Source organism: Triticum urartu, chromosome 4, assembly GCF_003073215.2.
Source record: "Triticum urartu cultivar G1812 chromosome 4, Tu2.1, whole genome shotgun sequence".
Taxonomy (NCBI): Eukaryota; Viridiplantae; Streptophyta; class Magnoliopsida; order Poales; family Poaceae; genus Triticum; species Triticum urartu.
In genome coordinates this window covers 273,038,988-273,047,769 of record NC_053025.1, presented here as the reverse complement: position 1 = coordinate 273,047,769, position 8,782 = coordinate 273,038,988, and the positions used below count along the sequence as shown (strand labels likewise).

The window sequence follows — 8,782 nt, the reverse complement described above, 5'->3', positions numbered from 1 at the left end:
TATCATGTGGTAAATAAAAATATAGCCTCAAGTAAATTTACCGATAGAAGAAGACGAAATGGGGGATGCCATCCGGGGCATCCCCAAGCTTAGGCTCTTGGTTGTCCTTGAATATTACCTTGGGGTGACTTGGGCATCCCCTAGCTTAGGCTCTTGCCACTCCTTATTCCTTAGTCCATCAAAACTTTACCCAATACTTAAAAACTTTACAACACAAAACTCAACAGAAAACTCGTAAGCTCCGTTAGTATAATAAAGCAAACCACCACTTGGGTACTGTTGTGAACTCATTCTAAATTTATATTTGTGTTATATATACTTTATTCCAACTTCTCCATGGTTCATACTCTTCGATACTATGCATAGATTCATCAAAATAAGCAAACAACACAATGAAAACAGAATCTGTCAAAAACCAAACAGTCTGTAGTAATCTGGAAACTTCATTTAAAAGGTAAAAGAGGCTAGCCAACTCCCCTCCAGAAGGCTCCCCCGATTGGGCCTTTGTGGGCCGCCAGATCTGGCTGTCGGACATGCCTGAGCCGTTGGATCTTCACGGCGGTTAAATCAGTTTTCACCTCATGATCGTTTTTCACTGACCAATGACAGGTGGGCTCGCGCGGCACGCTGGTTGGCTGGGTCGCCTGTTTCAGCGTGCAGGCCGTTTTGCCTAATCCCCACCACGCGCTCTGCACCCAATCCCCCGTCTCCCAGGCCCCAGCCCCCACCGGACAAACCCTAGTCTCACCAATCCCCACATCTCACGCTCCTCCCTCCTCCATTCTCGTTAGTCGCCGCCGCTGCCGTTGTGCCTCCCTCCTCTCTCCCCTACAACCACGTCCCCGGGAGGAAGCCGCCGTTCGTGGCGCCATGCCGCTGCCGGGGTGTTGCGCACGCTTCGTTCCCCACAGCCCCTCCCTCATCCTCGCTCATCACCGCCGCTGCCTGCTACTCCCGGGGCGGCCGAGCGCCAACGGTGCGGCAATGGCTGTTCCAGCAGGCGAGGGCGAGGGCGCATGCATTGGGCGTTGGGCGCGTGGACAAGGAGGGAGGAGTCAACTTGAGGGAGGAGATGAGAGAGGTGAGGGTTGGCAGCGATTGAGGAGTCTGAAGGCAACAGACGATTTTTTAGGGTGGTCGGCGACCTACAGCCTACAGGGAACGGTGAGCTCTCCCTTTCCCCGGCTACGCTCCTCTCTCACATCAGATCGGATCGGACCCCTGATTTCTTTTTCTGTTCGATTTAGTCCGTAGCAGCAGCAGGCGACCTGCAGCAGCTCCTTCCTACCTTCCATGGACGAGCTCTTTGGAGACGCCGTCTAGCCCGACCACGACAATGACTACCCCACGCACAAGGTCCCTTCCTGCTCCCCCACCTTCTTCCATGGATCAAGACGCTACATACACTATTGTTGTTGTTTTTCAAATGAATGAACGAAACTTCCTTCCTTATTTCTAGAGGAAGGTTGATTCATTTGTAAAATTCATTCCACCGAAGCCATCTGCTCCGTCCACCAACCCGCCCAGAAAGGTAGTTACAGTGAATTGATGTTCGCACTGAGGCCGGAGGCGAGAGTCGAGGGCACGGAGGTCGGTGGCAAGTGCTCAGGAGAGAAGAGGAAGGCGGCGGCGCTGGGCGGTGGCTGCGGTTTACACGAGAGGGAGGTGACCTGCCCAGAAAGGTAGTTACAGTGAATTGATGTTCATATGAACTTCAATGATGTGAACTTTTTATTAGATCTGAGTTGCAATCCTCAATTTTTTTAGGTTTGAGTAGCAATGCTCCTTCTCTACTAGCTATGACATTTTCCATGCTTTTTCTTCTAATATCGTATAGCGTCCATGCCTGTGGGTTCAACTTGACAAGCTTTTTTCACCGTCCATCCTGTTTTAAGCTCTGGGATGATTTCTTCCATATTTATGGAGGGGGAGGACGCCAACTACTAGGAGAAGGATCAGTTTAGCAAGTACATGATGTAATTCTCTTATGATTATGGGTAGATGCCTCCTTTATTTAGTTACCAGAGTTGTTCACTATTGAATATGCAAATTCAGCATCCTTTATATAATGGGACCTTATGAACTCTTTTTGAAGATTGCTGAGAAGTGCAACCTTTTGATCTTCGAGAACCGCAAGTTTGCTGACATTGAAAATACATTCATTATGCAAGACGAATGGTGAGAAATGTGTTATTCCCTATCCTTCCATTCTATTTGCATATTCGCGCAGTATGCTTAGTTTTTTTCCTTTCAAGATGAATATTCTACACATGAGAGCAATATACTTGGTATTATTGATGCTCATATAATTCCTGGACCTGGAATTGTTGATGGCTTGAGGCTTAAAGTATGTTATGTGTTGCATACCTAATAAATATTAGAAAGCTAATGTTGCAGCTTGACAGATGCTGTGATAACTTCTCCTTTTTCTGTTTGTTAATATCCACTTCGAACTGAGCAGCCATGATCCGGATTTCTTCTATGTAGCTATGAGATGCATGTCGTTCGTTATTGTGTATCGTTTGCTAAAATATTGATTATTTGACAATGAACACATGGCAATGCCTTAACTATTCAACTTGCCTAGCTCAGAATTTTAACCAATAGAGAAGTTTTTTTGTTGCTTTCCCTTTTGTTAGATATTTTGCTTTTTTGTATGTTGAGGGGAGATGGATATGGCCTCAGGACTAAACGCACAGACCACATGAAGTGATCTGATGGAAGGTAAAGTATTTTTTATTGGCAATGCTAATGTCTGGACCATCTCAATGGTTTTAACTCTATGATGTTCAGTTTAGCATATCACATGTACAAATGCATATATACAAATTGTGGTAGGCAACTCACTATTTAGACGACGCGACTATTCTATTGATAAGGAGAGTCCCACCATACTCATGTGAGAGTTAGGCGTGGTAGTGGGTAGTATTTTCTCATCATCCATTATGTGTTTCTTCTGTCTAGCTCGAAGTTGCTTAGTTAGATAATGATTCGCAAATTCCAGCATTGCATGTTGCCTGACACTTTTGCATTAGCATTGAATTGCAGCCTACATTTTTGCAGCCCGCGAGGCGTGTAAATGTTGGACTATTGTTTCTCCGCTGATGCACATGTTTCGCCACAGAGACAGTACTCTGTGTGTGTGTGATCTCTGGAATGAGTTTTTATGTTTCTCTGTGTTGAGTACTTTTGTAATCTCCACGGGTGTGTTTCGTATTTTCTATGTATCCTCTGTCATTCTTTTAAGTGATTAATGTTTTCTTTTGTAGTTTTTGATATTTAGGTGCAGTCACGTTTCATTTGTCGCAGACCTGCACCCGTTGGGAAAATCATAGTTTCATTTCGATCATGTTTCTTTAAGTTGTTCAGTGTTTGTTCATTATGTAGTAGAGTAAGAAGTACATTTTGTCCATCAGTTAAATCACTCATGTCACATTCAGTTTATTGATTTGGTTTAGTTTTTGTTCCTTTCTCTTCGTTCCTTCAGTTTTTTGTTCCTTTATTTAGTCATTGTGCTTGCATCATTTGCCAGTATTTTAGTCCATCTCAATAGACCCCTATGATTCTTGATAGTTTATCTCTTTCATAGATCAGACTTTTCCACTTTGTTAGTTAGTCTAATTTATGCTTTTTTCAATTTTTAGTCTTTACATGATTTAGTTGGACAGTGTGTTTGGTATTTCAATAGTTCAGTAGTTTCATACTTTCATTTAATTAAATAGTCTTGTTTTTAGTCTCAGTACTTCAGGTTTAGTTTCCAAACAAGTACTTTTTTACTCATGTGGTTTTCGGTCTTTTGACTATATGTGGTTTTCAATCTTTTCATCTCTTGGTTTACTTGTCATTCTTAATTTATCCGCCTTACTATTCTCAGTCTTGTTTTTTATTGAGAGACACAACCTTTTCAATACACTTCTATTTTAATTTTTCATAACAACGGCTGTTTTTTTGTTTCAACTTTGACTCTATGCTATTAAAGTAAACCGAGTATATTAAAATAAACCAACCATATTCATATATGCCTCAGTAATTGGTACAACCGATTTTTATCGAGAGAGACAACATTTCAAAACACTTCTATCTTCATTTTTCATACCAACGAATATTTTTGTGCTGACATGTGAGTTAATTATTTGGAAAAAATATAATCATATATGTATTGCCAACAATTTTTATGTTTAAAACAACCAATTTTGTGAAAAGAGTGGAGAGAAAGATACATGTGCAATTTCTTGATGTTACAGCAGATGGATACTCGATCTTTAAACATAAGCACAGATGAATAGGTACAAATTCGAGGAAAGGCCAATGAAATAGTTGTCTGTACACATATGTGCCAGTTTTATACCTGGTTGTCTGGTTGCATTATTTGTCTGGTTTCAATTCAGTTTGAGTAGATTGTTATCCGTGAGCGATACTTGCTACTATTTGCACCCATGCACCAATTTGCATACCTATTTTAGGCACAGAAACCAACCATGACTGAAAATCATGTATATATAATTTACTATGATTCATGGTGAGAAAATCATGATTTAATAAACGAAAGGTGGTTTGTTTTGCTAACAGTACTGAGTATAAATGTAAATCGCAGATCGTACGCTGCTGCTACAGGCTCCATGTTGTTTATGCTAGACAACACAACGGTGCTTGTGTTATCTATAGTTGAAGTCGCAATTTAATATTCTTTGATTTATGCTTGTGTTATATGTGGTTGAAGGGACATCCTTGTTAGTTTGCATGGTCTATGTAAGAAGGGGCAGTACAATGCTTGTCAAGTTTGTTTATATTCTGATGGCTGTTGAATTCTGGACAATGGAGACGTGAACTTGTTACATACATAGGTACTAGGCATAGGATACTTTACACATTGATGACATGTAGTTTTAGAGAACTTCTGAAAATTCCAATTCAGGTTTTCTGTGTTCCATTCAGGAAGAACACATAGTCTGCACTGGGGTATAAAATTATCTACTACTTACCTTTGTGTCTCGACATATGCTTGTGATGCATCGTGCTGCCAGAGGCCAACATTATCCAGTATCATAGTGATGCTAAAAATGCCTATTGGTTACTCCGCATATTCTCATCTGATTTCTCATATATAGATATTAATTTCCTTTCATGGGAGGCCTTCATTACATTTCAGCGGCGGTTGCGGATGTGATTGGCGGTTGAGGGAGGGTCTCCGACTAGAGCAGCAGGAGCAAGGTGCTCGAGGAAGTTTAGATTTGCCTCTACATCCTCTCTCTTTCCTCCACTTTGTTCTTGCATTTAGATGATACAATTTGTGATCATGTGTATGTGCATTTATGAGATCTTTGCTGCTAGGCACAGAGTTTATGGTTACTGAAATTGGGTAATAGAACATGGTTGTTGTGCCTTTTTCCCTTGTTCTTTTGAAATGCAACATGACAGTAGCCAATGTCATATATCAGGGTTGTAAACCTATTAGATTTGGGACAGAGGAAAGTATGAAGATCTTTTTATTATTGCAAAGTAAAAGTTGATATTAGTGCAAACTTAGGTGATCTGGTCCGAAGGGGTATCTCAGCTTTATGAGTTGATAGTATATTTGCATCTAAGAATAAACCTTAGCTTTTAGATAGAATTTATGAGTGAAAGTATTCTGGTGTATACCATCCTTTGTGCAGGATTGTCATGGTTATTGTGTATGTCAATTTTGTTGACAAAATAGATCCAAATGATATCTTTTTCGGTGTCTTATGGTAGATATATTTGGTCCGCTGTTTCATGCATCCTTCGGGTTTATGATTAATATTCCCAGATATTTGAACAAAATTTAGCTATTAAATATACATCCCAGGAAATTTACATTATTACAGTGGGGCACTCCTTTGCACGGTTTTCAGAATAAGAGATTTAACCTTTTTTGCAGTATCATTCTCCCTGACGGATTACATGTAGGTTGTTCTAATTACAAGCAAGCTTTCAGCTCATGGTTGTTATATTTTTGTATTTTCCATAGGACAATTTTCTGGATTAATATCTATACTTGAGATCTAGGAGTCCACCCGAATTCAGTCTCCAAGAAGCCGTTCATCCAGGATCCACCAAAATTCAAATGATATGTGAAAAGCGTGTGCTAGATGTGGCCCCTATCCAGCGTTTTGATCTGTCCACTCAGGTGCTTTTGTCTAGGTGGTAACACAACAAGCTGCTTATCTTATAGAAACTTATCATACGTACAGTCCTATGTTCGTTCTTCTTGCATGTTAGAGAAAGAGCTTTTGCCCCTATGTGAGTAATCCTATGGGAATTAGCAACGTTGGCTGTACTTTCAAGCAGGCTGAATCCAATGCAAGTTTTTGGAGCAGTTGGGTTCCAGAACAAACGACTAGGTATTCCCAAAGAAGTCATTCCACTGGTGGCTAGCATAATATCTTCATGTCGGGACAAGTAAGATGACAGATCATTTCTCAAATAATATGCCGCTGTTCTCAATTTTTATTTCCTCTTCTTTTCTGCTACTTGCCTCGCTAACTATGACCTCAACGATCTTTGGTGCAGCGATCCAAGCAAGCAACCATCATTCTACCAGCTCTTGTCATCGCTGAAGCAATTACAGTGGTTACATTGTTACAGAAAGCCTATGACAATTTGCGAGTGTTGTTTGTGCAATATACTGGTTTTATGGCAGGTGCATGTATGAATTCAGATGGTAGTGGTCTCCTTGTTTACAGTTATAAGAATAATAAAAATATTGATAATGGTCTTTCCACTATTACAACCTCATAGATTACATTACCTGCTTCCATTAGAAAGGAATTGTGGCTCATGGGTTTACTGGATGATCTTTTTGATAGACATTTTAAAAATAGCATGGTTTAACACATGGGCTTTCTATTACGAGTATCGAATATGTCCTTGAAAAATGAAACTATTTTCATCAACAACATGGCTTTAGCGGGTCTCTGCGCCATTTTACATGCATATGCCTCAGTAATTGGTACAACCGTTTTTTATTGAGAGACACAACCTTTTCAATACACTTCTATTTTAATTTTTCATAACAATGGCTGTTTTTTTTATTTCAACTTTGACTCTATGCTATTAAAGTAAACCAAGTATATTAAAATAAACCAACTATATTCATATATGCCTCAGTAATTGGTACAGCTGATTTTTATCAAGAGAGACAATGTTTCAAAACACTTCTATCTTCATTTTTCATACCAACAAATATTTTTTTGTTTCGGCTTTCACTCTGTGCTATTAAAATAAATCAACTACTTTAAGATAAACCGGCTATATTATATCTTTCCCCCTCTTTTTTTCCAAGAAATATATGCATGCCCAAGTTTTTCATCATGATAACCGTGTTTTCAAACTTGCTAAAAAAATACAACCAAGCCAACTTTGCTTTCTCATCATACTGCATGTTTTCAAACTTGCTAAAAAAATACAGCCAAGCCAGCTTTACTCTCTCATCATCCCAAGAAATATATGCATGCACAAATTTTTCATCATGATAACCATCATTTCAAACTTGCTAAAAAAATACAACCATGCCAACTTTACTACCTCATTATAGTGGCCATTTTTTCAGATTGAACATATTCATATTATGCAAAATTTCCATTTTCCCAGACTATGGTTTAGTTCAAGGTTCTTGCAGCATGAAACTATTTTCATCGACAACATGTTTTCAGCGGGTCTCTGCGCCATTTGGCGCAACGGGTCAACTAGTATACTTATATAACTCCAAAAATTGTGAAAAATTAGGAAAACGTGGGGAATTTGTATGTCAATCTTGTGAAAAAGATTCAGGATTTTATCACGCTTCTGTAAAAACTGAAAATTATTTTACTGGGAACAAAAGTTTCTGTTCTTCAGTAAGATCAAATTAACTATCACCATAGACCATCCCAAAGGTCTTACTTGGCACTTTAATGAAACAAAAGCTATAAAACATGATTACTATAGTAGCATAGGCATGTGAACACACCAAAATAGTAGGCATAAATATTGGTTTGACTCCCAACAAGCGCTTTTCTTTAATGCCATTTTAGCTAGGCATGATGATTTCAATGATGCACTCATAAAACATAGGAATTGAAACATGATGGGAGCATCATGAAGCATATGACTAGTACATTTAAGTCTAACCCACTTCCTATTCATAGGGATTTGTGGGCAAACAATTTATGGGAACAAAAAGTAACTAGCATAGGAAGGCAAAAAAAGCATAACTTGATATTATTGCAACTCCTACAATCATATATTCCTCCCTGATAATAATTTTCAGTAGCATCATGAATGAATTCAATAATATAGCTATCACACAAAGCATTATTTCCATGATGCACAAGCATAAAATTTTACTACTCTCCACGTAAGCAAAATTCTTCTCATTCGTAATAGTGGGAGCAAACTCAACAAAATAACTATCATGTGAGGCACAATCCAATTGAAAATGAAAATCATGATGACAAATTTCATGGTTATCATTATTCTTTATGGCATACATGTCATCACAATAATCATCATAGATAGCAACTTTGTTCTCATAATCAATTGGAACCTCTTCCAAAATGGTGGATTCATCACTAAATAAAGTCATGACCTCTCCAAATCCACTTTCATAATTATTATAAGATTCAACACCCTCCAATATAGTGGGATCATTACCTAGATTTGACACTCTTCCAAACCCACTTTCATCAACATAATCATCATAAATAGGAGGCATGCTATCATCATGATAAATTTGCTCATCAAAACTTGGGGGACACAAAATATCATCTTCATCAAACATAGC

The 8,782-nt window shown here is 38.9% G+C and overlaps 1 long non-coding RNA gene across 10 annotated transcripts; it reads left to right on the top strand.

Annotated features, from left to right (window-relative positions):
- The first annotated feature begins 687 nt into the window (after positions 1 to 687).
- On the top strand, positions 688 to 6,745 carry LOC125551462. 10 transcript variants are annotated; one of them, XR_007302690.1, is made up of 6 exons: positions 688 to 1,164; positions 1,248 to 1,356; positions 1,460 to 2,724; positions 5,150 to 5,211; positions 5,990 to 6,420; positions 6,532 to 6,745. It is a non-coding gene; the product is annotated as an uncharacterized LOC125551462 (long non-coding RNA). The 10 variants fall into 10 exon arrangements; XR_007302686.1 differs by having other exon boundaries at positions 1,460 to 1,682; positions 1,896 to 6,420; XR_007302682.1 differs by having other exon boundaries at positions 1,460 to 1,682; positions 1,838 to 6,420.
- The last annotated feature ends 2,037 nt before the right edge of the window (positions 6,746 to 8,782 follow it).